The sequence below is a fragment of the Polypterus senegalus genome, chromosome 10 (assembly GCF_016835505.1).
Source record: "Polypterus senegalus isolate Bchr_013 chromosome 10, ASM1683550v1, whole genome shotgun sequence".
Classification (NCBI taxonomy): domain Eukaryota; kingdom Metazoa; phylum Chordata; class Cladistia; order Polypteriformes; family Polypteridae; genus Polypterus; species Polypterus senegalus.
The window spans coordinates 159,602,528-159,626,943 of NC_053163.1; positions in this window are offsets into that span (position 1 = coordinate 159,602,528).

The window sequence follows — 24,416 nt, forward strand, 5'->3', positions numbered from 1 at the left end:
GTAGTTCTCTTCTTTACATTTCTAAGACAAACCTTTCTATTATAAAAGAAAATCTTGAGACGAGAATATTGCCAAGAGATTTTTTCAAGTCCCACCCTCCTCTCCACCATTTCCAGTTTACAGCCCACACCTGCGGTCCTCTCGCCTCTCATTTGTGTGAATGCTTGTCAGACGCAGTTCCTACGCTCTCAGCTCTTATTCATTTTTACATTTTCCTCACTTTAAGTTTCCAATAAAAGAAGACTTATTATATCCAAATCGTATTAAAGAATTTCATCATGAAGGCGTCTCACTCTCCTGTCACTCTTCCCCCAGACTCCCTCTGCTCCGGTCGCTGCTTCTGAGCCCCTTGATGAAGGATTACTTTGTGTTCTTTTGATCAGGAGTCAAGGCGTCAAGTTTGTCAGCTGTTCCTTGCGTGGCCAGATGTCTTCTGAAAGAGACTTGTGTTTGTATCGGCCTGGACAGCAATAATGTTTGTACTCCTTTGAAATCCTCCTGTACTCTCCTGTACCACATTTGTCATATTGTTTAAGACGTCTGCTTTCCGTAGGTCAAAAGTAATTTTTTCTAGCAATGCAAGCAGACTTCAAAGTAGTTAACTTTTTATATACCTTATCATAATTCCAGAATTCACCCTAAGTGTATGGAAACTTCTGACTTCAAGTGTAGGTTCACCAGGACACCTCTGGGAGAAGATGTCTCTAGACAACAAATTTTTTGAGAAGTTTTGTTTCCTAAAAAAATGTTTGATTTATGAATGCTTGAAGCTGAACACAAATATAGTTTCCGACTGACTGTGTTAAACAGGAGTTTGGAGAAGCGTGACTAATAACTTTTATCGAATTTAGTGCATTGAATCACCTAATGATGCCGACACATTGCATTACTTTATCCATCCATCGATCTTGAAACTTGCGTATCCTGAGTAGAGTCGCAGGAGAATTGAGCTAAAATGTTTTTTTCTGCTGATTTTCGTTTGTCCTCCTCTTCTGAGGCTTCTGGTTTCAGCGTCCAATGATATTTGGCCAGCATCGATGGATTCCACTTTTCTGCCGTTGTAATGTCTTGGTAACACCGTTCATCATGTCCATGACTGACTGCATTGAGTTTAGCAGGACAGAAGTCCAAGTGTGAGCGCAGAAGATGGATCTTGAGCAACATGTTGCACTCTTGTTGCCCACCAGCTGGATGTTCTTTGGTGAACTGTGTTGGGGCCTGGAGAATTCTCAGCCTTAAGATTTCCACGGCCCACCAGCCATTGTTCAGATTGCTTGCCTGTTGCTCTTGTGTCTGATTTGTGGAGACAGACAAAAATGTCTTCCTTAATCTTGGCATCGGTTATTCCTGGAAACATTGGTCTTGAATATCGAAATCCTTCAGCATCCTTATTCATTATTCCATCAGTTGAAATTTTAAAAGAGAAGGAGGCAAAACAATCAACATCAACAACTTGTGTGCCACTCTTTTCTGCCCTGCATACGTGTGGTCAGTTGTTTTTAATGTAATTAGACACTTCTAATAAAATTAAAGTTAGATTGATCGCAAATTCTAACAGCAGAGTCGTGACTGGAGGGGTCTGAGTCAACGCGCCTGAATTACTAGCAGCAGTTTGAGACCAAAGTATGTAGTCTGGTACTAAGAGGAGACGATCCTCTGGTTGAAGTGCTACCAACAAGATGAGTCTCAAGTCGAACGAAGCCACAGCTCGTCTTATTTTGGCTTTGTGCTTCTTTTCAGTTCACTTCTGATTTCTGTTCTTGGCGGCACACCAGCTCTCTTTAAACTAACGACTTGCTGCTACACATTCCTTTAATTTTAAAGGGACAGAGCATAGGGGGAAAAAAGTCCATCCACACGTACGCTTACTAAAAAATGATTGCATTCCATAAGCTATTTTAGACTGAAACGAGTTTCGCTGTTGCCGTTGTAAACGTTATTCACTTCGAGTATCTGAAAGGCCCTAAAATCCCAATAGAGAAGGGAATGACGACGAGAGGTACACGTTAGTAGAATCGCATCTGAAGAAAAAATGTCTCTCTGTGACTCGTTTCCAATTTAATTGGACAGTACAGGAGAGTTGAAACGTGTCATTCACTACGCACCAGTGGCCGCCAGACTGACCAGAGCAAAGCAGCAACTGTTAGGATACCAACCTGAAAGCCCAGTTTAAAGAGTAAACTAAAATAAGCAGCAAAATGGTGCATTTGGGTTGCAATGCACCATTTTATGGCGTCCCTGAGCAAAGAAGCTTTGGCCTACGTGACGGTGTCGTCCGTGGTGGCTTGGTTGTTGGTGAGGTGACTGGCTGATCCCTCAGTTGTTTTATGCGGCCTGTAATATTCAATATATCAGCAATCACGTCATTACGTGTGTCTTGTGATAAGCGGTTACCCACTCGGATGCTGTCTTTCCCAGACAACCCCGAGCGTTGAGTAGAGTCGTTCTAATGTCGCACGTGATCTGGCCCTCTGAGTTATGGAGCACAGCCTGATGCTCTTGAATGCGGATGTCCTCATGAGGGAGCTGCACTACCAGCCGATGATGATCTGCAGTGTCGTGATTGCATATGCATGACGTTGATTTGTTTGCTCCCTAAATGGACAATTCAGGGCTGGTGTCCGAGACGCACCCACATACTCGTATTTTCAAGGTGATTGTAATTTATTAATTTTAAATTGTGTAGCGACGTGCATCCACCAGGTTTTAGAAATTGGATTTTTCTTTGGCGTACACATACTTTCACACTCGATTCCACACAAAGTTTCATAAATGAGTTGGCACTTGGTTACACTTCTCTGCACAGATTCTGGTGCTGCTATGTCTTTTGTGTAGCATGGTGCCCAGCACAGCACTCGGTGCTCCAGATGTGGTCTCACCAGTGCGTTGTATAGTCGGAGCAGAACATCTCGATTTTATATTTAACAGTTTTAACAATTTAACCTTACATTTCATTTGTCTTTTGAGTCACTTTTGCGCATTGCTTACAGCTGTGTTTCCCAAACTCGGTCCTGAGGGCCCACTGTGGCTGCAGGTTTCTGTTCCAATCAGCTTCTGTTTTTAATTGGACTCCTGGGCTAATTCAGTGATGTGTTGTCTCCCAAGCTCTGTGTTTTGGGAAGAATATAGAAATTAGAAAACTAAGTTTAGTAAAGAAAAAAAAATATATATATTAAAATGTACCAAGCAGTTATATGGACATAGTGTCTGTCTTTTAACAATATTTTCATCTTGATTTTCATTCTACATTGTTTAATTAATCAATTATTTACTAATTAGTGGGTATGACGCTAAAGTACTTGCAGCCTTTGATTATTCCATGTTGTCTGCTCTGCTTATTTTTCATTGTCATTAAGAAGATACAACAAAGGGGAAAAACTGCACAGAGAAAAAGGGCAAAATAAAATGAAATCAACAAACGAGAGTTAAACCTTTAAATCGATAGCAAAAACAGAAATATTTCTAAATGTCTTATACGTGTAAAAATCCTGCTGCTGTGCTTTTCTGAATGTAGAATAAAAGATAAATAATACCAGCTAATTAAATGAGATCAGTGCTGTCAGGCGATGTCACTGATTAGGAATCTGCTTGGAACAAAAACCTGCGGCCACAGGGGGTCCGAGTTTGGGCAACACTGGCTTAGATGGTGAGAACGCTGCGGTAACACAAACCACGAAGTCCTTCTCCAAGGTCTCTTCCTGTAGTTCAGTGTCTCCCATCTTGTATTTAGAATTGATGGGCCTTTTGCCCTACGTGCAGCACTGCGCACTTTTTAACATTAAACTGCAGTTTCCAACTGTTTCCCCGACTCTGAATTTGTGCGATAAAATCTGTTGAGAAGTTAGGCTTATTAATAAAGAAGTGCTACAACTTAGTATAGGAATTAAAATTCAGTGTGTGCTTTTTAAGCAGTGGGGTCTTTTATGTTTCATTATCAAGTACCCAGCGCTGACCTTATGTTTCAGATAGATAGCTAGCTAGATGTGAAAGGCACTATATATTAGATAGATAGGAAAGGCACTATATGATAGATAGATATGAAAGGCACTATATAATAGCTAGCTAGATATGAAAGGCACTATATAATAGATACAGTCATGTGAAAACATTAGGACACCCTTTGAAAGCATGTGGTTTTTTGTAACATTTTTAATAAATGGTTATTTCATCTCCGTTTCAACAATACAGAGAGATTAAAGTAATCCAACTAAACAAAGAAAACTGAAGAAAAGTCTTTTCAAGATCTTCTGTAAATGTCATTCTACAAAAATGCCTATTCTAACTGAGGAAAAGATAGGACACCCTTGCCCCTAATAGCGAGTGTTACCTCCTTTGGCTGAAATAACTGCAGTGAGACGGTTCTTGTAGCCATCTACCAGTCTTCGACATCGGTCTGAGGAAATTTTACCCCACTCCTCAATGCAGAACTTTTTCAGCTGTGAGATGTTTGAGGGTTTCTTGCACGTACAGCCCTTTTCAAGTCACCCACAGCATCTCAATGGGATTCAAATCTGGACTTTGACTTGGCCATTCCAGGACTCTCCATTTCTTCTTTTTCAGCCAATCTTTGGTTGATTTACTAGTATGTTTTGGGTCATTGTCATGTTGCATGGTCCAGTTCCGCTTCAGCTTTAATTTTCTAACTGATGGTCTCACATGTTCTTCAAGCACCTTCTGATACACAGTAGAATTCTATGATGGTGAGCTGACCAGGTCCTGCTGCAGCAAAGCAGCCCCAAACCATGACACTTCCACCTCCATGCTTCACAGTTGGTATGAGGTTCTTTTCTTGGAATGCTGTGTTTGGTTTACGCCAAACATGTCCTCTGCTGTTGTGTCCAAATAATTCAATTTTGGACTCATCTGTCCAAAGAACATTATTCCAGAAGTCCTGGTCTTTGTCAACTTTATCTCTGGCAAATGTCAGTCTGGCCTCGATGTTTCTCTTGGAAAGCAAAGGTTTCCTCCTTGCACACCTCCCATGCAAGTTAAACTTGTACAGTCTCTTTCTGATTGTAGAGGCATGTACTTCTACATCAACAGTAGCCAGAGCCTGCTGTAGTTCTCGAGATGACACTTTAGGGTTTTGGAGACCTCTTTTAGCATCTTGCGGTCTGCTCTTGGGGTGAACTTGCTGGGGCGACCAGTCCTGGGCATGTTGGCAGTTGTTTTGAAAGCCCTCCACTTGTAGACTATCTTCCGGACAGTGGAATGGCTGATTTCAAAATCTTTTGAGATCTTTTTAAATCCCTTCCCAGACTCATAGGCTGCTACAATCTTTTTTCTGAAGTCCTCTGACAGCTCTTTTGTTCTCACCATGGTGCTCACTCTCACTTCAACAGTCAGGAGCACACCAAACTAAATGTCTGAGGTTTAAATAGGGCAAGCCTCATTCAACATGCAGAGTAACGATCTACTAATTATGTGCACCTGGTGTGATATACCTGTGTGAGATCTGAGCCAATTTAAGAGGGAATACATGTGAGGGTGTCCTATCTTTTTCCTCAGTTAGAATAGGCATTTTTGTAGAATGACATTTACAGAAGATCTTGAAAAGACTTTTCTTCAGTTTTCTTTGTTTAGTTGGATTACTTTAATCTCTCTGTATTGTTGAAACGGAGATGAAATAACCATTTATTAAAAATGTTACAAAAAACCACATGCTTTCAAAGGGTGTCCTAATGTTTTCACATGACTGTAGATAGATAGGAAAAGCACTATATAATAGATAGGAAAGGCACTATATAATAGATAGATAGATAGGAAAGGCACTATATAATAGATAGATAGGAAAGGCACTATATAATACATAGATAGATAGGAAAGGCACTATATAATAGATAGATAGGAAAGGCAGTATTAGATAGATAGGAAAGGCACTATATAATAGATAGGAAAGGCAGTATTAGATAGATAGGAAAGGCACTATATATTAGATAGATAGGAAAGGCACTATACTGTATAATAGATAGATAGGAAAGGCACTATATGATAGATAGGAAAGGCACTATATAATAGATAGGAAAGGCACTATACGATAGATAGATAGATATGAAAGGCACTATATAATAAATAGATAGATAGGAATGGCACTATTTGATTGATAGATAGATAGGAAAGGCACTATATAATAGATAGATAGATATGAAAAGCACTACATAATAGATAGATAGGAAAGGCACTATACTGTATAATAAATAGATAGATATGAAAGGCAGTATTTGATTGATAGATAGATAGATAGATAGATAGGAAAGGCACTATATAATAGATAGATGATATTAATCCCCAAGGGGAGAGTTTCATCTCATTTGAGGTTTGCTAATGTAATGGACGTTAAGTAGCCTTCCATTTACAGCCATTCAGTATTTTATTTTTGCTTATTTCATTTGATTTTAGGGGTTTAAAAGGTCCAGAGGTTAAGTTTTATTTAAGTAAGAAGCTTAAGGGAGAGAGAATGAAAATCAACACCCCCGCCATGTAAATGGAGCCCTCCAAAAGGAGACGGGGTGGGCAGTTCATTCTGGTAACGGCCGCTGTGAGGTGAGGGTTTTTCTTTTGGTTTCTCATGGCATTTCATTTCTAATTTTAATAATAATTTAATAATGTTTTCATATTTTGTATTACAGGGTGTGCAGGTAAAGAGACTTTGCATTGCAGGTATTTAATATTTTTAATGTTTTATAAGGTTCTTTAGTAAAGTTCTGTGAGGGTATGCAGGTGATGGATGACACCCTGTACAGCAGGAAAAATAAGTATTGATCGCGTCAATATTTTTCTTAGTAAATATATTTCTAATGGGGCTACTGACATGACATTTTCACCAGATGTCGGTAACAACCCAAGTAATCCACACATACAAAGAAGTCTTAACAAACAAGTCCATAAATTAAGTTATGTGTAATAAAGTGGAATGACAAAGGGAATAAGTATTGAACATGTGAAGAATAGGATGTCCAAAAAGCCAGCTGACATCTGTCAATCCTGATAGCTCCCCGTCAGTGCAAATGAATATCCGCTGCTTTAGTCCTAATTGATGGCCTAGAACAAACGTTCTCATTGCCAAGGTGTCTCACAAGAAGCATCTCATGATGGGGAAAAGCAAAGAGCTCTCTCAAGACCTTCACTACCTTATTGGTGACAGACGTATTTCTAAACTTCTGAATGTTCTTGTGAGCACCGTTGAGGCCGTAATCCACAAGTGGAAAGAACATCATGTCACCATAAACCGGCCACGACCAGGGGCTTCTCGCAAGATTTCTGACCGAGGAGTCAAAAGAAGAATCAGAAGAGCCAAGGACCACTCGCCGAGAGCTTCAGAAAGACCTGGAATTAGCAGGTCCTGTTGTTTCAAAGAAAGCAATAAGTAATGCCCTCCACTGCCATGACCTCTATGCACGCTCACCACACAGGACTCCACTGCTGAAGATAAAGCACATTGAAGCTCATTTAAAGTTTGCTGCACAACATTTGGAGAAGCCAATGAAATCCTGGGAGAACAGACTCTGGTCAGAGGAGATCAAAATTGAACTTTTCGTATGTCACTGCACACCCCAAATGGCACAGCAACAGTGAAGTTTGGAGGTGGGCACATCATGGTGTGGGGCTGGCAGACTTCATGGAACTGAAGGACGGATGAATAAAGAAATGTAGCAGGACCTTCTTGGTAAGAACCTGCTGCCATCTACCAGGATGCTGAAGATGAAACGACGGGGGACATTTCAGCAAGACAAGGACCCCAAACACACAGCCAAGGACACTCTCAGTTGGTGTCAGAGAATAAAGAAAATAAAGAAGCTGCTAGAATGGCCCAGTCAGTCACCCCATTTGAATCCAAATGAAAATCTATGAAAAGAATTGAAGAAATAGAAGAGACCCCCAGAACCTTCCAGATTTGAAGAGAGTTTGTGTAGAAGAACGGGCCAGAATCAGAGCTGAGCAACGCATGGGACTCGTTTCTCCATTCAGGAGGCGTCTTGAAGCTGTCATCGCCAACAAAGGCTTTTCTACTAAGAATTCAGTAAATTTCAGTAAGCGTGTTCAATTCTTATTCCCCGTGTCATTCCACTTTATTACACATAACGTCATTTATGGACTTATTTGTTTTGATTTCTTTGTACTGTATGTGCGGATTACTTGGGTTGTTACCGACATCTGGTGAATATTTATGTCAATTAATTAGAAATCTATTTACTGAGAAGAACATTGACGCGTTCAATACTCATTTTCCCTGTTGTACGTGTTTTGTATTCTGGCAAATTAAACCGTTACGGGCGTGCTGGATAAAACCGTTTTTTTGGCCTCCATCTTCGACCGAAAATCACAACACAGAAAGCTACTAGCGACTGAGTTGACATTGGGATCGGCACTTCCTGAGTCAGCAGCTGCTAATTTCCTGATTGGGGACGCTGACTCTGCAACTTTTTGTTGAAGATGAATTGTTAAATGTATGTTGATTTGTGTTTTTCTTTTATATTGTGCAATATTCATATTTCCATACATCCCATATGTTTATCTGACTTAAACCCCCAAGTTTAGGGGATTTTAAAAGTCTTGGGTATGATGTTCAACTGCATCCGGCACTTGCAGGGAAAACTCGGCGGTTGGTGGCATGATTGGCATAGTGCAGTTATGTCCTTTTTGTAGCCTGGAGACCAAACTGCACCCAGGACTCCAGATGAGGCCTCACCAGTGAGTTATAAAGCTGAGCAGAACCACCTGTGACTTGAACTCCACACGTCAAGGCGCTATATAACCTGACAGTCTGTGAGCCTTCTGAATGGCTTGTCTGGTAGGTGATAGTGTCGAAGCCACTACGCCTCCTAAATCCTTCTCATAAGGTGGACTCTCGATTTTCTGACTTCCCATTGTGTATTCAAACCTCATATTTTTACTCCCCACTTGTAATCCTTTACATTTACTGCCATTAAATTTCTTCTGTCACAATCTGCCCAAGCCTGTCTGCTGTCCAAGTCCCTCTGTGATCATTCAACAGATTCAATGTTATCTGCCAAACCGCCAAGTTTCAAATCCCCTGTAGTCCTGGAATCAGCCTCGTCGCTCTTCTCTGGACCTTCTCTTGTGCTGTTATGTCCTTTTTGTAGCCTGAGACCCAAACTGCACCCAGGACTCCAGATGAGGCCTCACCAGTGTGTTATAAAGGTTGAGCAGAACCTCCTGTGACTTTTACTCCACACGTCAAGGCGCTATATAACCTGACATTCTGTTAGCCTTCTTAATGGCCTCTCAACACTGTCTGGAAGTTGATAGCTTAGAGTCCATTACGACTCCTAAATTCTTCTCACAAGATGCACTTTCAGTTTTCAGACCTCCCATTGTGTATCCAAACCTCACGTTTTTACTTCTTTTGTGTAATTCTTTACATTTACTGACATTAAATTCCATCTGCCAGAGACCTGCCCAAGCCTGTCTGCTGTCCAAGTCCTTCTGTGATGATTCAATACAATCTCAATTATCTGCCAGTCCACCTCATTTGGTATCATCTCAAAATTAACCAGCTTGTTATTTATATTCCTATCCAAATCATTTATTTGTGTTAAAAATAACACTAGTCCTAATAGTGCCCCCTGCTGGTCACCACTCTTAAAATCACCAAATTCTGATGAGGTTCTGCACGCCGTCACCTTCTGCTTGCTGTGTCTGAGCCAATTCTGCACCCATCTTCACACACTCACTTCTTTACGTTTGATGCCCACCTTCTCAAGTGGCACCTTATCAAATGCTTTTTAAAAGTCCAGAAAAATCATCACTTTGATCATATCCTATTATTGCTTCCTCATAGAATTCCGTCATGTTAGTAAAACACGACTTCCTTCGTGTTCATTTCTGCTGTTCTGTCCATTTGTCCCTTAATCGATATATTTGATGTATTATTTTCCTTTTAGTTTTGTTTAACAGTATTTATGTGCCGTTTCCCTAAATGTCTGTGTTCATTATTTTGTGGGTGGTTCCCCCAAGAGGCTGAGCCACCTGTCAGTCTCCCCTGAGGGACCGCCCCCAGCCCTATAAAGGCTCATGGGAGTTGCAGTCCCTCAGTGGTGCGCTGTATGCGTTCTGGTGATGGTGCTTTGGTCCTCCTTGTTGTTTCTCTTTACTCTGTTCAAGGATTCTGATCATCAGACTGCATTTTTGGGACTTTGTTTCCTACGGATTGCCTTTTAAAGGACTCCTTTTTGTGCCTCTTTCTGCTCTTTTGTTCTTTTTTTTTTTAATCTTTTCATTTATAATTCTTCCATTTTACTAAGATTCTACTAGATTTGTCTCTACCACCTGCTGGAGGTTCCTTTTGGTTTCTCCCACTGGTGAGACATTTTCAAGCCATTTCCTTTTTTTTTTCCTTTTTTTTTTTAACATTAAGGCTAATGCTGCGTTCCGTTTACCTTGGAGGTTGGATGTCCAAGCTGGAAATGAAATCACACTCGAGTTGACCGCATTTCACTAAAACATTTTAGGAAACCAAAACAGACTCCTCCAGGAACACCGTTTGTTGTGCTCGCCGTTGTTGGTTCATGAGCGGTCGTGACGACACACAACTGTGTTCATCAATAGCACCTGATGACCCCGACTCTGTTGATCCACTGACCCCCCAATGTCTTACATGTGTTTCTAAATTTTCTTAAACTAAATAAAGAGTGATTGGCAAAATGGATGTAATGAGGTTATTAGAAATCAACTTGATGCACTAGGATTAAAAGTCAAGATGGAGGTAAAGAATTTAGGGGTAACTACTGACTCTGACCTGAATTTTAAATCCCATATTAATCAGATTACTAGGACAGCATTTTTTCATTTAAGAAACATAACAAAAGTTAGACCTCTCATAACATTACAAGATGCTAACACATTAGTTTGCGCTTTTGTTTTCGGTCAGCTAGATTATTGTAATGCACTCCTCTCAGGACCACCAAAAAAAGACACCAATCGATTGCAACGAATGCAGAATGGAGCTGCCAGAATCTTAACTAGGAAAAGAAAATCCGAGCACATCACCCCAGTCTTAGCGTCACTACACTGGTTACCTGTGCCATTTAGAATTGACATTAAAACACTTTACAAAGTCTTCAATAATCTGCTCCATCTTATATCTCAGAATGCCTCTCACCTTACGCTCCAAACCTCAGATCTTCAAATGAGGGTCTGCTTAGAATTCCAAGAGCTAAACTTAAAAGAAGTGGTGAGGCGGGCTGGCGGCCTTCTGCTGTTATGAGCCTCACATCTGGAGTACGAGTTTACTGATAGAAATTCACCAGGCTGATACGGTGGAGCACTTTAGACAACTGCTAGAAACACATTACTGTAACATGGCTTTCTTAGAGCTTCATCATAGTTTAATCCTGATGCTCTGTATATTCAATTAATTATCATTCATGGTAGCTCCATAATTCATACTCACTCCTACTCTCTCTTCTGTTCTCTTCCCAGTTTTATGGGGTGGCAATCTGCGCCCCCACCACCTGATCAAAGCACCGTGATGTCCCTCCATTGATGGATTAAAGGCCAGAAGTCCACATGACCGTCATCATCAAGTTCTTCCATGTGAACCCTAAATACAATGAGGACTGATTGAGGTCATTGATGTTAGGTAGAATGCCTAGAGGGTCTGGGTGGTCTCGTGGCCTCAGTGCCCTCTGCAGAATTAATTTTTTTTCCCCATCTGTCTTTTTTTTGTTGTTGTTTTTTCTGTCGTCCCTGGCCATTGAACCTTACTTTTATCCATCCATCCATCAATCATCCAACCCGCTATATCCTAACTACAGGGTCATGGGGGTCTGCTGGAGTCAATCCTAGCCAACACAGGGTACAAGGCAGGAAACAAACCCGTTTCAGGGCGTCAGCCCACCACAACCTTACTTTTATTCTCTGTTAATTAGTTTTCCCTAATTCTATTTTCTTATTCATTTTGTCTTTCTTTCTTTCTTCATCCTTTAAAGCACTTTGAGCTCCATTACTTGTATGAAAATTTGTTATGGAAATACAGTCCTACGAAAAAATTTGTGAACCCCTCTCAGCCTGCATAATAATCGACTCTCCTTTCAACAGTAAAGATCACAGAAGTGTGTCTCTCATTTCCTAGGAACATCTGAGCACTGCGGTGTTTTCCAAACAAAGATTTTCAGTGACGCAGTATTTAGTTGTGTGAAATGAAGTCAAATGTGAAAAACTGGCTGTGCACAAATGTGGGTCCCCTTGTCATTGTGCTGATTTGAATGCCTGTCACTGCTCAATGCTGATTACTTGGTTGGATGAGCGCGTTAAGCCTTGAACTTCATAGACAGGAGTGTCCAATCATGAGTGGTCAAAGGTATTTAAGGTGGTCAATTGCAAGTTGTGCTTCCTTCCCTTTGACTCTCCTCTGAAGAGTGACAGACAGCATGGGATCCTCAAAGCAACTCTCCAAAGATCTGAAAACAAAGATTGTTGAGTCTCCTGGTTTAGGGGAAGGCTACAAAAAGCCATCTCAGAGGTTTAAACTGTCAGCTTCAACTGTAAGGAAGGGAATCAGGAAATGGAAGGCCACAGGCACAGTTGCTGTTAAACCAACTCAGGTCTGGCAGGCCAAGAAAAATACAGGAGCGGCATATGAGCAGGATTGTGAGAATGGTGACAGACAACCACAGATCACCTCCAAAGACCTGCAAGAACATCTCGCTGCAGATGGTGTATCTGTACATCGTTCTACAATTCAGAACATCTGTATGGCAGGGTGATGAGAAAGAAGCCCTTTCTGCACTCACACCACAAACAGAGTCGCTTGTTGTATCAAATGCTCATTTAGACAAGCCAGATTCATTTTGGAACAAAGTGCTTTGGACTGATGAGACAAAATGGAGTTATTTGGTCAGAACAAAAGCACTTTGCATGGCAGAAGAAGAACACCTCATTCCAAGAAAAACACCTGCTACCTCCTGTCAAATTTGGTGGAGGTCCCATCATGCTGTGGGTTGTGTGGCCAGTTCAGGGACTGGGGCCCTTGTTAAAGTCGAGGGTCGGATGAATTCAACCCAATATCAACAAATTCTTCAGGATAATGTTCAAGCATCAGTCACAAAGTTGAAGTTACTTAAGCAGGGGTTGGATATTCCAACAAGACAATGACCCAAAACACAGTTGGAAATCTACAAAGGCATTCATGCAGAGGGAGAAGTACAATGTTCTGGAATGGCCGTCACAGTCCCCTGACTTGAATATCATCGAAAATCTATGGGATGATTTGAAGCAGGCTGTCCATCAAATTGAACTGAACTGGAGAGATTTTGTATGAAGAATGGTCAGAAATACCTCCATCCAGAATCCAGACACTCATCACAGGCTATAGGAGGACAGCGTCGAGAGGCTCAAAGGAGCAAAAGGAGGCTCAACTAAGTACTGATGTCATATCTCTGTTGGGTGCCCACATTTATGCACCTGTCTAATTTTGTTATGATGCATATTTCATATTTTCTGTTAATCCAATAAACTTAATGTCACTGCTGAAATCCTACTGTGTCCATAAGGCATGTCAGATATTAAAAGGAAGTTGCTACTTTGAAAGCTCAGCCAATGAGAAACAAAAATCCAAAGAATTAAGAGGGGTTCCCAAACTTTTTCATACGACTGTAAATGTTGTTTGTGATTTGATGAATCACCTAAGCGGTTGCCGGCCCTGCCCGATGCCTCCCTATTTCTTACTAGGCTTCTTTCACCAATGGGGTTGTCTGCAGTCACTGCTAGTGAGTTGTCAATGAATTTAAAAAGGCATAACTGAGTTTTGGGACCATAAAGGTTGAGAAACGCATGTGGAAGGGAAGACAGAGAGGGCCAAACGCAGAAGAATTAGCCAAGTAGAGTGGTGCCGATGAAAACTGACCTTAAAGGGCCCTCCAAGACTCAAACATGAGACCCTGTGAAATATAGTTGATAATGACGATCGATTTAATTACTGTGGCTGCTTTTGCCAGTTTTTGTTAGAACATTTTTATCCTTTTGTTTACCCACGGCCCCCGACTGTACATCAGCACGTGACTGCATTTTGCTTCTTAATAATTTTGTGTTTATCTTTGAGGGTAGCTTTGCTGTGTCTGATTGTCTCCTTTGTGTCCTGTAGGTTGAGCCTAGGGGGGCAGTGCCACCGGATGATACAGCAGCCCCTGCCACAGTTACTTTGGTATTGCATGTTATGATTGAGTTTGTTTCGTTTCATTTTTCTCAGGTTTTCCCAAGGCTTGAAAATTCATCTTGGTTTTGTTTTGGGGTGTTTTTAAAATCCAAGGGGTCAATTGCAGTATTCCTGAGATCTGCGGATAAAGACCAGACTACATAGTCCGGTAGTAAGAGGACTCGGGACTAAGAGGCGTTACAGTGAGCAGCGGAATGAGAGGATCAGTGCCAAGTTGAAGGAATACGCAGCTAATCATCTTCTTGTTGTTTTGTGTTTCTCCTCGGTTTGTTCAGCTGACCGTCTTATCTGTGAATGGTAGCGCACCAGCAGATAATATCTCGCCATCTGTCATTGAATGACTTGGAGTTCCGCATTCCTTTTGATTTAAAGAGACGGAGCACAACGAAAAAGGGATGTCCTCATGTTAACCTAAGAAAAAGAATTGCCATCGTTAAGCTACATCAGGTCGAAACAAGTGCCGGTTTCATTATGGTAAATGTTAATCACATCAGCCGTCTGAAAAGGTCGCCAAATCAATGGAAAGAATAAGGAAAATAATAACAGTGAACGGTAAACATTAGTAGAGTTGTATGTGAAGTGTAATCGTCTCTCTGCATCTCATAGGTGGGCGATGATCTACCATCAGGGTGGAAGAGTAATGCTGGTGTTATACCAAATTCACCGCCAGCAGCCCCCCCTTCGTTCGCACGTGCGTCACTCAAGCTTGAAGTTGGTATGATTTTATTTTATTTCTTTGGGTAAATATGTAAGTGCTACTCTATCATACCTTTAGGAGAGCCTGTAGCGATTGTTGGATCACATTTATTTATATTGTAGATGAAGTCGAGAGGGAAAGTGACTGTTGGGTCGAGCGAGGAGGGCTGATGTTGGGGGGTATGATTGACAGTCAAGGCACGAAAAGGGGTGGCACCCTGAAATGGCAGGGTGGGAGGGACAGAGGCAGGGAATTCTGGGTGGTTCGAGGAACCGCTGAGAATGTGTAGAGGGTGCGAAGGGGGGAGTTGTGTTGGGTACATGAGGTGGGTTGCGGATGTGGAACCGGAAGTTTGTTTTTTTTGGTCCGTTGACTACGTCTCACAGGGTCATAACAATGACAGACTCATAGATAATTGTAAATGATTCAAGTTCAGAGTCGTTCGTTTTGCTTTTACATTCGTGTTCTTTTTTTTTTTTGACTGTTCAAGTAAACTGTTCTGCCATCCCTTTGTCCTGCTGTGTTTCTTCCACGGTGAGTGCCCTACAATATTGTTGTGTATTCAGTTTGCAGTCATTCTACCACACGATCATTAAGGTCTCCGATGACTCTACGGTTGTAGGCCTCACCAATTACAATGCCTATGGAGAAGAGGTCCAGTGTTGTAACGATGATGTGGTTTTCCTACAATAACCTTTATGAACTGGATATCCTAAAGACCAAGGAGCTCATTGTGGACTACAGGAAGTCCAAAGGCAGTGGGCACAAACCCCCATCTTCTTTATCAGCACCGATCTCCAGGTTCCTGGGCATTCAAATTTCTGCGCATCTTTCATGCTCCACCAACACTTCTGCCCTACTCAGATAGGCAGAAAAGTGTCTTTACTTTTATGATGGTGCTGACAGAAGTCCAACTGTGTCATCAGATCTAGTGAACTTCTACCACTGCACCATCGAGAGCATTCTGACCAACCGTGTCACAGTACGGTCTGGTAGCTGCACACTCTGTGAGCCGACGTCTCTGTGGCAGGTGCTGAAAGCTGCCCAGTGCATCATTGGTTCCTCGATACCTGCCATTGAGGATTTGCAGTGCAAGCGGTGCATCTGCGGGGACCCCCTCTTACCTTCATCATGGTCCTTCTGGGAGGTGGCACAGGAGCCTACATGCCAGCACTGAACCCATAACCCCCCCCACCATCTCACCTCAGCTCAGTACCACACGTTACACACCCTAGGACTTTATGCCCGCTGCAGATCTACCAGAGTGGCACTGGAGTCTTGGACTGTTCATGGCTCTGCTGTACTTGTGTCTTTACAGCTGTCCACACGTTACCATTGTCTGCCATTCAAGCTCCTCTTCTGTGTTCCTGAACATCTTCTACTCCATCCGCGCCGTACTCACGTTGTCCATCTTGTATTTGAACTCTCACTGATCATTCTGTATTTAGGTGACTGTTCAAAGGCTTAGGCTCACCCAGAAATGTCTGTGATTTGGATAGAAAATATCATTAAATATATTTAAAATTCTAGTGTGTGTATAATGGCTATCGCTGCACAAAATGGCTGATTTTTCATGTTGCACTGCAAACTCCCATTTGGAACAGCCATTCCTCCAGTGTCCTCATGGCCAACTCCTTTAACTCGTCCTTCATCAGTCCTGCGTTAATATTAATGGGTTATGAGAGACACCACCGCTGACCCCTGTGTTACAAGGCCCTGGCAGTCCTAAAGTTCAGTTCTGTCCTAAATTGTCCCTAGTGTGTGTGTGTGTGCCCTGCGGTGGGCTAGTGGGTTGGATAATGGATGAATGGCGCCCATCGTTCATATCAAAATATACAAAGGTTGTAAGGAATGTAAAGGATAGTATATTATTTTCAGAAATCATTTTTTCATACATCATCCATATCCTAACTACAGGGTCACGGGGGTCTGCTGGAGCCAATCCCAGCCAACACAGGGCACAAGGCAGGGCACACACACCCACACACCAAGCGCACACACACACGGGACAATTTAGGACCGCCAGTGCACCTAACCTGCATGTCTTTGGACTGTGGGAGGAAACCCACGCAGACACGAGGAGAACATACAAACTCCACGCAAGCAGCAGAGCTACCTACTGCGTCACCGTGCCGCCTTCATAAATCATAATTTGGGGCGGGGCTTAAGGTCCTCGATCATTTGGCAGTTTCTGTCTGATCTTACACTAAACCCTGCATGTCTTTTTCCATACAAACAAATGTAAACCTACTTTTGTCCACCTCTGTAGGTCGCGATGTTTGGCCGATCACATTGTTCCTTCTCCTTGCTGATACGAATATTTCACAACTTGCTAAATGAATGTTACTGAGCTGAACGTGTTGTGCTAAACTCGGCAACGCAATCCCGAGATTGGTGCCGTATAAAGTTAAAAGTCACGCGCGTCATGTCGTCCGATTACGTTTTAAAGTATTGAATAACCTAACGCGATACGAATCTCTGGAGTAAAATCCCAGTGTTATTGTAATGGCAGCAGAACTGGGGTTGTAAGACGAGAAGCCCACCTGACCCGGTCCACTGCAGGGCTCAGACACACAGCCCAGCAGAAAAGAAGGATCTGCGTGGCGTCCGGTAACAGAAATACGTAAATGAAACGTCAGTTTGATTAACCAGATTTATAAAACGCAAGGAATGAGCACATGCGTCGTGCTTCAGATTCATGGTGGCCGATGGAGACGTTTAACTCTTTTTTTCTTTTTTTTTTTTTGCACATTTTAATGACGGCGCAGCGTTTTGCCAACAGAGAATGCAGGAAGTTTACCTGCGCATCTAAACGCGGATTATTAAAACACACCCGGTGTAACCGGGTTCTTCGCCTTAGCGGGTAATTTGTGCGCATGTGCAGTAAATGCACCGAGTGTAGATAGATAGATAGATACTTTATTAATCCCAAGGGGAAATTCACATAATCCAGCAGCAGTATACTGATACAAAAAACAATATTAAATTAAATAGTAATAAAAATGAAAAAAATTAAAATAAAATTAATGTTCGCATTTACTCCCCCGGGTGGAATTGAAGTGTCGCATAGTGTGGGGGAGGAACGATCTCCTCAGTCTGTCAGTGGAGCAGGACGGTGACAAAAGTCTGTCACTGAAGCTACTCCTCTGCCTGGAGATGATCCTGTTCAGTGGATGCAGTGGACTCTTTATGATTGACAGGAGTTTGCTTAATGCCCGTCGCTCTGCCACAGATATTAAACTGTCCAACTTTACTCCTACAATAGAGCCTGCCTTCTTAACAAGTTTGTCCAGGCGTGAGGCGTCTTTCATCTTTATGCTGCCACCCCAGCACACCACCGCGTAGAAGAGGGCACTCGCCACAACCGTCTGGTAGAACATCTGCAGCATCTTACTGCAGATGTTGAAGGATGCCAACCTTCTCAGAAAGTATAGTCTGCTCTGAGCTTTCTTACATAGAGCATCAGTATTGGCAGTCCAGTCCAGTTTATCATCCAGCTGCACTCCCAGGTATTTCTAGGTCTGCACCCTCTGCATAGTCACCTCTGATGATCACAGGGTCCATGAGGGGCCTGGGCCTCCTAAAATCCATCACCAGCTCCTTGGTCTTGCTGGTGTTAAGGTGTAAGTGGTTTGAGTCGCACCATTTAACAAAGTCTTTGATTAACTTTCTGTACTCCTCCTCCTGCCCACTCTTGATGCAGCCCACAATAGCGGTGTCATCAGCGAACTTTTGCACGTGGCAGGACTCCGAGTTGTATTGGAAGTCTGATGTATGTTGGCTGAACAGGACCGGAGAAAGTCCAGTCCCCTGCGGCGCTCCTGTGTTGCTGACCACAATGTCAGACCTGCAGTTCCCAAGACGCACATATTGAGGTCTGTCTGTAAGATAGTCCACAATCCATGCCACCAGGTGTGAGTCTACTCCCATCTCAGTCAGCTTATCCCTAAGGAGCAGAGGTTGGATGGTGTTGAAGGTGGATGCCGTAATGGTGAGAAGGCGTCGAGGTACCGACGACTTAAATAACTGGACATCGGGACGAGTAGAACGGCAAATCACCGGGCGTCACTCGGGTCAAAGAAAACCACTGCAGTGACTTCAAAGCGTCCAGCAGGAACATAAGAACAAAAAAAAAAACTCGGACGTGAGCGGCAGTTGGCTTTGCGCCCTAAAAACCAAGACACCCGAACAATTTAGAACATTTCAGTAATTATTCACCACTCTGATGCGGATCTTTCTGATCATAAAGCGGGTCATTACGATAGCCATTGACGAGTAGAGTTCATAGTGAATTAAAGAATTACGGTAGGGCGCCTCTTTCTCTTGCACGATTTGTCTCAAAAACTTAACAGCACATCGCCATCTCGTCACAGGCTTAAGTTTCCAATTTGGTGTTTTTCTGTCCGGCCGTTGTTGTTTTAGAGCAGTGATTCGTCACCTTTTTTGAGATCACGGACCCCTTTAAGAATCTGATGAAAGATATGGACCCCCTTCCCCAGAAATATTCACCTAAACACAGCTCTGCATACAATGAATAGAATGTACTTTATTTATATAGATGTGATGGTCTCATACAGCCTCGCACTTATAGGAGACCCTTAAGGGTTCGCTTCCCGGGTCCTCCCTGTGTGGAGTTTGCATGTTCTCCCCGTGTCTGCGTGGGTTTCCTCCCACAGTCCGAAGACATGCAGGTTAGGTGGACTGGAGATTCCAAATTGTCCCCGGTGTGTGTGTGTGTGGTGGGCTGGCGCCCTGCCCAGGGTTTGTTTCCTGCCTTGCGCCCAGTGTTGGCTGGGATTGGCTCCAGCAGACCCCCGTGACCCTGTAGTTAGGATATAGCAGGTTGGATGGATGGCTGGATGGCTGGGTCTCATACATATGACATAACACAAAGTATTATTACACTTTAAAGTAAGTAATCTATAGAAACACTCCTTTTCTATGCAAAAAGTAAAGGCCACTCCTTATAATTATGAATTACCGTCCTCTTGTGCAAATTAAAACAGATCTTCTATTAATTTGTTTTCTACTACCATTACCACTCCACTCTAAAACAACAATACCGGGCTGTATAGTGAATTTAAATGTTTTTATGTGCCCCTCATGGACCCCCTAGGGGTCCACGGACTTCAGGTTAAGAACCCCTGCTGTAGACCGTCTTCGAGAAACAGACAGACACCCATCATCAAGATGTTTTCGGTATCAGGGGACCAGTAGCGTAGCTGGGGGCGGGCAGAGGCGGCGGGACATTTTTGGGGTCGGCATTATTGGCCCAAAGGCTCAGTACAATTTGTGTGTAAGTAGCAGGGTTCGGAAAAATATCACTCATGAACGAAAAAAGTCAAATTCTCTGATTTTGATCCACAAATGCTTCAAAAATCATTTTCAGCCTGTCCTTCTGTGACGACATCAGGTACAGTTGGAATTTATGAGACAATAACACAAATAAACAGAAACGTTACACTGATAAGAATTTCTAGGAAGATAAACAACTAATTTATTATTTCGTTTGCTTTATCAATCCGAATGCGTTCTGCGCAGCCCCACCTATCCCTTGTACTCTACACTGATTCTGGGTTTTCGCAACGTAATTATAGTAAACTAATAATGAGAACACGGCTTATCAGTGCGTCTATACGACATTCTTGTCTGTCCATCCATCCATTATCCCACCCGCTATATCCTAACTACAGGCTCACGGGGGTCTGCTGGAGCCAATCCCAGCCAACACAGGGCACAAGGCAGGAAACAAACCCCGGGCAGGGTGCCAGCCCACCGCATATTCTTGTCTAGTTGATGCGTATGAATGATGATATGTGAAAACGTATTGCTGGTTCTCTATATATGAATAAATCTGTGCAAAATTGATCTTCATGTTTTTTCTCTATACGTCATTTTAACTTTCTATTCAAATAGGTTAACATATTCAGATATGTTGCAGGGCGGGAAATTGAAGCACCGAGCGGCATGAACTCGAGCTGCGCCACTGCAGGGGCCCTAAGACGTTGACAACCGGAGATTTTTGACAGATAGGTGAAGGTGGGGGAGGGCGCAAAGCAAAAATGACCAAATACTATTGAAAACGAAATAAAAAAAAGGAAAGAAAGTCGACACCCTGTCTGTGTCATAACAAAGTGGACGTCCGAGGTGACGAGCCACACGAAATCAAATGAAGCCGGGAGCCGAGCCGGAGTCCCCGAGCCATTCATGACTGAGCTCATCTACGAGGTGTCCGGTGTGCAGAGTTTTACGTTTTCATCAGCTGGCGGAGGTTTGTGAGCCCCCCGGCTTCGGTAATTAAAATCAAAAGAAAAAAGCAAAGGGCCAAAGAGCCCGAGTGCGGCGCGCGCAGCCTGAACTTCTTCTCCCACGCTGAGCTCTGAAGCGCCTGCTTTATGATTAAGCCGAGCGGTTTAGGCTGCTGAGGTCCAGCTGTCTGTGCCAGCCGGCTGATAATTGGCTCTTGTTATACCGAAAGCTGGGACGCAGATGTTCTTTATAAGTCGGCAGGACTTCGTGGGGCTGGAGTTTGTGTGGTCGGACGTGTGTGCCGCTTTTTAATTCTCCTAAGCTGCTTACAGAGAAAGCCGCTCTGGACATTTTTAATTGATGCCCGCTGAGGGTTCTGCGAATGGCGTCGGCTGTTTGGGGTGCCGCTGTCTTGTCGTGGTGCCCGCCTGCCTACTCGATGGGCCTTTTCCTGCACGCGCGTGAAACTTGGAAAGGCCGGCCGTTCTTTCATTTGTATGTTTAAAGCAGTGGAAGTTTAGTGGAAGGTACACAAGGAGTGTTAATTGACTGGGGTTCAAGTGTCCACCATTTATAGAGAGTCCCAGTAATCAGCTTTGGACCGCAAAACATTCAAGAAGTTTTCATATTGTTAAGACACGGAGGAATGGAATTAACATCTTAACGCCAAAATAAGGACCATTAGCATCTTCAGCGCTGTTTCCACCCGCCACTAACATCTTCAGCAGTGTCCCTTCATGCACACCGCCCGGGGTCAGAGGCAACCCGTACGCCACGCTATTCACCCCGAATCTTTACGAGTCGACCCAAGTCCAGGGTTTCATCTGAGAATTGTGTCCGGTTTCAGCCAGCATGTCTCCCGTGGCTGAGGTTCAAAGTGCTGTTTCTTTGGTGTTATTTTATGCCACTTGTTTGTATTCATGTTTATTTCATTTATTATGTACATTTTTCTAAGTGTATGTTTGAAAAGGGGAAGGACCTTCTTTATGTCCCTTGTTTTGTGGGTGGTTCCACCAGGGGGCGGGGTCACTTGCACGACAACCCCCCGAGGGACGGCCCTCCACCCCATTTAAGGGAGGGCCTCCCATAATTCCTGGCGGCTCTTTGAACATGCTACGAATTGAAGAGTTTTTGTGAGTTTTGAACCCGTGCTTTGGTTCTCGACTTCATATTTGGATTTTGTATCAGGGCCGTGTTTACTGTTTTTATGTAGTTTTTAACCTCTGCTCTGTTGTTGACGACGCTGCTGGATTCTGTATGCTTGCTGTGTATTACCGTAACTTTCAGGCAATTCATTCCTTTGTGCTCTTTGTTAAATTAAACCTTTTTATTTCATAAAAGTTTCTTTTCAGACCTTTTGGTTTCTATTCAGGGTTTTATGACCCTAGTGGGCGACTATACAAAGTGTTTTTTGACCTGGTGCTTTTGGGACTCCCTCAGCTTCATGACAGCTTGCTGGCACCAACACCGTACTGAGCTGATGGGCATCCTCACCAAGCCCGGTTCCCTCTTCCTGCCACCTCTTTTACTGTCCCCAGACTCATGGAACCCGTGATCAACCCAATGGTCTGGCTGCTCAGTGAGTCTGATCCACCCCTGAAGCACTGGTCCCTTCACTCCAACCTTTTGGACTTGTTGACTGGTTTTAGTTTGAGAAATTCCCCGCTAACCTTTACGGCATGTCATGTATCTACATTTACTGTACTACGATTAGATCGAGGAGCTCCCAAACCTCCCAATCCTGGACTTCTGAGCAGTTTGATTCATTAAAGCTGTGTGGGGGACGTCTTGAGCGTTGAGGAGCACTTAAGTTTCAAGCTTTTGGAGCTTCCTTGCCTGATTCTCATGGACTGGCAAAAAACTTTCTACGGACCCATGCTGGTCAGTTGGGAATCGCTGCTCTGAATGGTCCACAGAGCACTAATGAGGGACAACTGTGATGGCTAATTCCCCCACTAGGTCCTCCATGACCACAAGTCATCTTCTGTGCTCATCAAATCTGAGCATCACACTTCTTTACAAATCCTGGACCTGATCTCATCTGCCATGGAGCCCTGACAATGTTGTACCACAAGGTCTACGTAATAAGGGGGAGCGAAAAGTCTCTTGAGGACCCTAACACGACAAAACACTTGGCGCAGTCGGCAGGATTTTGGAATAGTTTTGCACCCGATTTGCGAATACAGTTTTGATGAGTGTGTGTTGAGTGATTACAGGGCACCAGGTGAAGGGGACGTTGCGGTTTGCATTTGCCTGTCTAAGGGGAGATGTATTTCCAAGAGAGTGGACAGCAGAGTGGGAGTGAAACAGCCTTGCTTGGTAAGCGGCATTAACCAAAGGGTACATCACCCTGCATGTGTCTCGGGGACACCCACATTCTTATCATGCCAACACTAAGTAAGTCCCTATGAGGAGAGTACTGAGAAGTGACAGGCATTGTGGGCATCGCTCATAATTGGTGTTCAAGTGGATAAACTGTGTGTGGGTGAAGTCACTACCGGGTACCTGGTGTAGGTGACATTGCCATTTGCTTTCTTTTCAGCCGCCTCACTAGTGTGCTGTGCAGCTCCAGCATAACCCCGATTGACTTTTACTCCACACATCATTGCACCACATGACCTAACATCCTATTACCTTCTTAATCGCTACTGTCCTCTTTAATCACGTCCACTCTTGGTCTTCATTTCCTTTGACGGTTGAGTTCCTTCCGTTTTGCCTCCTCAGCCCCTTTTCATGGTCCTGAATCGGCCTCGTTGTTGCCATTTATGGACTTTCTCTAGTGCTGCTATGTCTTTATTTGTATTATGGACCCCCCCAGTACTTCAATTGAGGCTTCACCAGTGTATTGTATGGCATCAGCACGATCTCTCTCAACGTGTATTCTGCACATTCTTATGACCTAACATCCTATCAGTCCTCATAACTGCTCCTGTCTTCTTGAGTCCCGTCAGCTCCTTTAGTCTCTCCGCCTCAGTTGCTCTCCATGGTACTGAATCAGCCTGGTCGCCTTCCTTTGGCCTTCCTCTGGTGCTGCTTTGTCTTATTTGTAATATGGAGACCCAAAGCTGCCCACCGTAGTGCAAGTAAAGCCTGACTAGTGCCTTAGAGCAGAGGGGGGCAAAGTCATTCCTGGAGGGCCGCAGTGGCTGCAGGTTTTTGTTCCAACCCAGTTGCTTAATAAGAAAACAATCCTTGCCAATAATTACATTTCATGGCTTATTAGTGCTTTAACTCTGCTATGTCAAATCATTCTCATATCCTAGATTTTTTTTTTTCATTCTAAGGATATCATCC